The sequence below is a fragment of the Jaculus jaculus genome, chromosome 4 (assembly GCF_020740685.1).
Source record: "Jaculus jaculus isolate mJacJac1 chromosome 4, mJacJac1.mat.Y.cur, whole genome shotgun sequence".
Classification (NCBI taxonomy): domain Eukaryota; kingdom Metazoa; phylum Chordata; class Mammalia; order Rodentia; family Dipodidae; genus Jaculus; species Jaculus jaculus.
The window spans coordinates 15,920,187-15,926,946 of record NC_059105.1 but is presented as its reverse complement, the minus strand read 5'-3'; positions in this window follow the sequence as shown (position 1 = coordinate 15,926,946).

The following is a 6,760-nucleotide window of genomic DNA, read 5'->3' as shown; positions in this document are numbered from 1 at the left end:
CCCCAAAGCCTGAGCACGTCTCTGCCTTTCCCGTCAGTTTTATCTTCAATGAACTGTGTCTGGTACATATCTGTAAGCACTCACTCTTATAAGCCTAACACAAGGAGAATCATGGATGTGAAAACAAAGCCTATTTAATCTCAGCACTCGGGTGGCAGAGGTAGAAGGCTCTCCATGATTTTGAGGCTACTCTGAGATGACATAGTAAATTCTAGGTCAGCATGGGCTAGTGTGAGACCGTACCTTGAAAAGCAAAAGCAAAGGGGGGTGGGGAGGAACAGCACATAGTAAAAGTGTTTGCAAATGCAGGTGGGACGAATGTAAGGGAGAGCTCTCTGGGAGGCCTGATAAAATTACTTTTTGAGGACATGAATGCAAACCTCTTCTTGAGTCTGAGCAGTGCTATTCATGTCTGTCCCACAGGCATCGCTTTCTGGAGAATCAGTGACCCAAGGAAGCAGTTGGGGCTGGGAGGAGGGGGCCTGAGCTAATCCCAGAGAAACTGGTTTGGAGCCAGGGGGGAGAGAGGAGGGGAGGCCTGCGCTTTTGTGGAGAGGCCTGTCGTCGGGTGGTGCGCTCGGAACACTCACGTTCCCTGTCAATCAGCACTTTATAGGGGAGATAAATGGGTTTGGAGCTCAGGGTGGAGGGGGGTGTCTGGGGCAGAATAAAGACATTATCTGAACCCTTCTCCCAAGCCCCTTCACCGAAGCACTCACGGACACAGATCGAGCGTTGCTGATGGGAAGGGCAGAGCCTGCCCCTTTGGGAGAACAAGCTGCAGAATTTTGGGGGGGCCAGGCTCTGCAGCTCACTTTCCACCACGGGGGTGGCACGCATGGCGCTAACAGATTAGCAGATGACAGTTGGTCACTATCTTGACAAGAGTAGAAACAATTGGCCTCCCACTAGAAGAAAACATATGCATGCATTCTGAAGAAAATGTGCAGGAATTTTGTTCTGCTATACCATGCAATACTTTATGGAGTAGTGTGAAAGGAGAAGGACCCAGCAATGTTAAGAGAGATATTGTACCAGCAAGCATCTCATGGACTAGACACTAGGAGGGATGGGAGGGAAGGGAGGGCATCAAAAGGGTGGGAAACACTAATCTAGACCCAAAAGACAATGGTACCATAAAATTCTACTTCCTAAAAGGCAGACCAAATGGCTGAAACTTCACCAGGCCCTTACAGGAAACACCTGAACCACAAGACACTGGAGAGGGTAGGATCAAGTATAACTTAAATCCTCTACATTTTCCCTCCCTCCCTCTCCCTCTTCCTCTCTCTCTCTCTTCTCTCTAACTCCTATATATTAGTTACCTTTTTCTCTAATTTTCTTAGGGGGCACTGACCTGTAACTCCCAGTACCAGCATGGGGCTATCATCCACAATGAGCTTTTGATCAGAGAAACCTACAAGGTTTTCTAAAAGAATGACAGATTTCTGTCAGAGTACTTGATGACCCACCAAAGGTTAGTGGTAAGACCCTATTGCTGAAGACACTATATGCAGCTGACACATAAAATGGAATGACATAGCTGGAAGCCAGGAGAGATCCAGTCCCCAGACAGTCAGCATGTCTAGTGCCAGAAGGTGCTACATGGGCGACTGGGGGAAACGACCAATATCTGTCCAAGCAACTCATGGTCCAACCTACTTAGCAGCAAATAACCTGTTGTGATGCCCACACAAGTGCAATAGTGGAACACAGCCATGGTGGGGAACCAACTGCTCTTGATTTGGCTAACTGATCCCCTCTGGTATGAGACCCATAGCTGGAGCTGGGAAACAAGTCAGAACCATATCCAAACATAAGCCCACTCTCCAATATCAAGCTACCATCAATCATGGACTATAAGAGGGCCTATACCTATTAAACTCTCTATAAAAAAAAGTAAGGATTATCTCATTTGTCCTTGTGCTAACTTACTCTCTGTTGGAGAATATACTTCTCTTTTTCAGATAGATGCAGATCCTAAGGAGAGAGCCACCCCATCATACCTCAAAAGGCCCCCAGCTGAAACTAAGGAAAATTGGCAAAACAAGCAAAGATGCTGTTTTCCTGATGAACCGGATACCAGCACAAGGGGGAAGGAGACCAACACAGAGAAAAATCAACACCTACCAAATCAGAGATCCAGAGCCTCAGAGGCCCCCAACACCTCATCACTGAAGCAGACCAAAAATGAACCCAACATGGCTCAGGGAAATTTTGCGGAATAGGGGGCGGAAAGAATGTCAGAGCCTCATGTTGGGTCATGATATGCAGAGACATATCGCACCAATAACTGTGGGCTAACTCCACAATGCATGACCCATATACCTCAACAAGGAGGGGCCAATGGGGAGGGGGTAGGTCATGGATGAGCCTAATAATGGTACCAAACTGCCTGTACTTGCAGAATAGAAAACTAATTTAAAGAAAAAGAGAGAGAGAGACATTGAAGTGCACAGAATCCACAAGGCTTTGATGCATATTCAATGGAGTGTGTAGTTGAAAAGAAATAAATCAAAGGTAATTCCAAGTATTGAACCATACCAAATTGAGGAGGAATAAATTGGCAAGGAAGAAAAATAAAGCTGTTTGTAGGAGAAGGAAATGGGACTGACTTGCGGCACATGGAGTCTGAGGTGGAAGTGAGATGCCCTATGGTGAAGGGCAAACGCAGTGAGACATCACGTTCACGGAAAGGGTAAATTCCACGGACACCGAACTCTGAAAGTCGTCAGTAAAAACACACCGCTGACATAAACCACAACCCCATGGGGAAGACCTGCATCCTCAGTTGAGAGTTTGAATACCACATTGAGAGGAACGATCAGTGTAGAATCTTGAACTAGGTGTGCATTCAGTGTCCAGAATAGAAGGAACATCCAGCAACAGGAGAGGGAAAATGGTCATTTCTAGAAAGGCAGGACACTAACTCACCAATCTGTTTAAGTATTTTAGGGTAGTCAGCGATGCAAGAGTCACTGCAGATAGATTCCTCAAGCATCATTCATTGGATTTTTCTTTGAAGAAAGACATGTTCCAGTTCATTCAGAATCTGAGGGCCCTGGGTGAACAGATTAAACTGTCTCTAAGGTGGGACCAGTTGATAAAATAGAACTGCGAAGTCCAGCATTGCTGGGTCCAAGTTAACCAGCCTGGTCTTTTTCTCTATCAGATTCTAGTAACAATCCTGACCTCTTTGTCTAGTCTTTCTGATTGTTCCATCCCTATGACTCCATCATGCCTTTAGTCAGAAGCAGCTCTTCTCACCGGTTCCACCATGCTCAGGTTAACTCTGGGGCCAGAAAAGTGACCTCAAGTGCCTGAATTCTTGCCATAGTTCCTGCCTACTTTCTACCTTGCCTCTCCTTTGATCAATTCAGACATTTCTTATTTAATATTATCCCATGAACGCTATTATATATTGTGAATACTCCTGAATGTTTTGTAAGTCCATCTCATGTTATGCCTCTCCCTGTTATGCCCTTGCTTAAAAAGCCTTAATTGTTGGGTTTGGAGAGATGGCTTAGCGGTTAAGTACTTGCCTGTGAAGCCTAATGTACCCTGTTCGAGGCTCGATTCCCCAGGACCCACGTTAGCCAGATGCACAAGGGGGAACACGCATCTGGAGTTCATTTGCAGTTGCTTGAAGCCCTGACACACCCATTCTCTCTCTCTCTCTATCTGCCTCTTTCTCTCTCTCCCTCTGTCACTCTCAAATAAATATATAAAAATGAACAAAAAATGATTTTTTTTAAAAAAAAGCCTTAATTGTTGTCCCTTATTGCCTAGCTAACTGAACATTGATTCTCCAGCCTGGCATTCACAATCCTTCCCAGTATTGGCTGATTTATACTGTTCGTGAGTTCTGGTCCAGGCTTTGATCTTTCTTAAACTTCACCACATGCTCATACTTCTGTACCAGCACTGAGTCCCAAACAGAAATCTGGCCTACATCTCATGACACAGTGGGACTGCACACCCACATCCTAAAATCAACCTCTACTCCCCTTTTTAGGGGCCCATATAGTGGCTGAAAGCTTGGATTATAAAAGCCCACTTTTAAAGTTCAAATTTCAGCTCCACCATTAGCTGACTATGAGATCATTTGGAAGTCACTTTTCACTCCATATCTGTTTCCTTGTCTGGAAAAACATGGAGATTATTAATCAGATATTATATGATAATATACATTTAATCTGGTGCCTAAAATACTTAAGCATGCAGCAAATTTAAACTATTGTAGCAGATGCTGAAAGTAGCCCACCCACATCCCCTTGGAACTCATCTATGGTCTCAGAGCTGTTTATAGAAAACATTTGTTAACTCCACAGATCACAAAGAAATGCTCAACTCTCATATAGAACAGACCAAAAGTGTCTGAGACATCATCTCCCAAGAAGCAAGCGTCAACCATTGACAGATGGAGAGGGTAAATACCCCCGGTCTGCGAAAACTCCAAAGCGCATTCCATAAGATGGGCAGGGCACACTCTCTGACGTCTCCCAGAGTTCCTCCATGGGCTAGAACAGCAGCTGCCCCTGGTGACCAGCTTGCTGAGCCCCTTTCTCTCCTGGCTTATTTCCACTCTGCTAAATATGTTTACTGGGATCATCTCCCTAAAAGATTGTTTGTACTTGGATTCTAGTCTCAGAATCAGCTTCAGGATGAATCTAAAACCATGACAGGGCTGGGAAGATGGCTCAGTGGTTGAAAAGGTTCTTGCTTGGGCTAAAGAAATGGCTTAATCGTTAAGGAGCTTGCTTACAAAGCCTAAGGACTCAGGTTCAATTTTCCAGGTCCCACGAAAGTCAGATTCACAAGGTGATACATGCGTCTGGAGTTCATTTGCAATGGCTAGAGGTCTTGGCGTGCCCATATTCTCTCTCTCCCTCTCTCTCCCTCTCTCTCCCTCTCCCTCTCCCTCTCTCTCTCTCTCTCTCTCTCTCTCTCTCTCTCTCTCTCTCTCTCCTGTCTCTAATAAATAAATTACTTAATTTTAACAATATTAAGAAAAGGTTCTTGCTTACAAAGTCTGCTGCCCAGGTCCAATTCCTCAGTACCCAGGTAAAGCCAGATGCACAAAGTATCTAGAGTTTGTTTGTAAAGACAAGAGACCCTGGGGTGCCCATTCTCTCCCCACTCCACAAATAAATAAAACTGTTTTGTTTCTTTTGAGGTAAGATGTTACTCTAGCTCAGTCTGACCTGGAATTCACTCTGTATTTCCTAGATGGCTTCAAACTCACAGTGACCATCCTACCTCTGCCTTCCAAGTGCTGGGATTAAAGGCATGCACCATCATGCTGGGTGGGGGAAATTTTTTTTTTTAATAAATTGATAAAACTACCCACATGTCTTGTTTGCATTAGTCTTCTGTTAGTCAGAATTTGCCTGCACAACATTTCAGATCACCATTGAAAAATTGAAACTGCGATCCAAATGATGCCAACAGAACCACCACAATAATTATCACCCAGAAGTTTATCCATCTGCATTGGAAAGCAAAGAGTTCTTGATTGGTCGTGCGGATATTTGACTTCTTCATAAGGATGGATCTACCTCCTTTACTTGTAGCCACTCCACATCCACTCCCCTTGACCTCAGGACTTGCCACCTACCTCCAGTTACAGTACCACAGGCATTTGCTGTTACCTCATCACTATTTTATCCTGTCAATGTATTTGTGTAATCGTTTCTCTTTTCCAAATATGGAAAATATTTTACAGGGATTACATTTGGGGCAGGCTGTTTCTTAAAGACCTAGAGGTTCTCACCTTAATCTTATTAACACATTCTTTGAATCACAGTGTGGGCTGGGAGACTTCTGTACTTAGCTAATCCAGTCATGGGGTGTGGTGTCTTTTAACAGCCAGTCAGGAAACTTCCTCCCCAAACTCCCGTCTGACCCCTTCCTGAACTCTGCCTCTTGGATCATGAGGCCTATCTTATGAGGAAGATAAATTCTAGAGTCAGTCAACTGTGAACTGGATTACCAACAGGTAATGGTGACACGGCCCAAGGTGGCTGTGTGATACTTGTCGTCACTCACTAGAGAATGGCTGGTGTTTTTGGTGCTCACCGAGCTCTCCTTCCTTCAAAGAGCATCTTTAAGTGTTGTTGCATTCAGGTTCGCATTGCTGACAGAACTCACCTGACCAAGAGCATCTTTTGGGGAAAAAAAAAAGGTGTATTTTGGCTTACAGACTCAAGGGGAAGCTCCATGATGGCAAGGGAAAACGATGGCATGATCAGAGGGTGGATATCACCCCTTGGCCAATACAAGGTAGACAATAACAACAGGAGAGTGTGCCAAACACTGGCAAGTGGAAACTGGCTATAACACCCGTAAACCCACCCTCAACAATGCACTGCCTCCAAAAGGCTTCAATTTCCAAATCTCCATCAGCTGGGGAGACTAGCATTCAAAATACTTAAGTTCATGGGGAACACCTGAATCAAACCACCACATTCTGCCCCTGGCTCCCATAAACTGATATCCATACATGATATAAAATTCAATGCATCCAGTTCAACTATAAAAGTCCCCATAGTTTTTTATTAATCCTAATGATGCTCAAACATCCCCATAATCCAAGATCTTTTAGTTAAGCCATAATACCAAAAGAATCCCCCCCCAAAAAAAACCCATAATGGCACAAAATAAACACACTGAAAAAAAATGACATTGGGAATAGCAAAGAAATATAAAACCCATACAAGATTTAAACAGGGCAAACATCAAACTCTAGCTACAAGTCCAA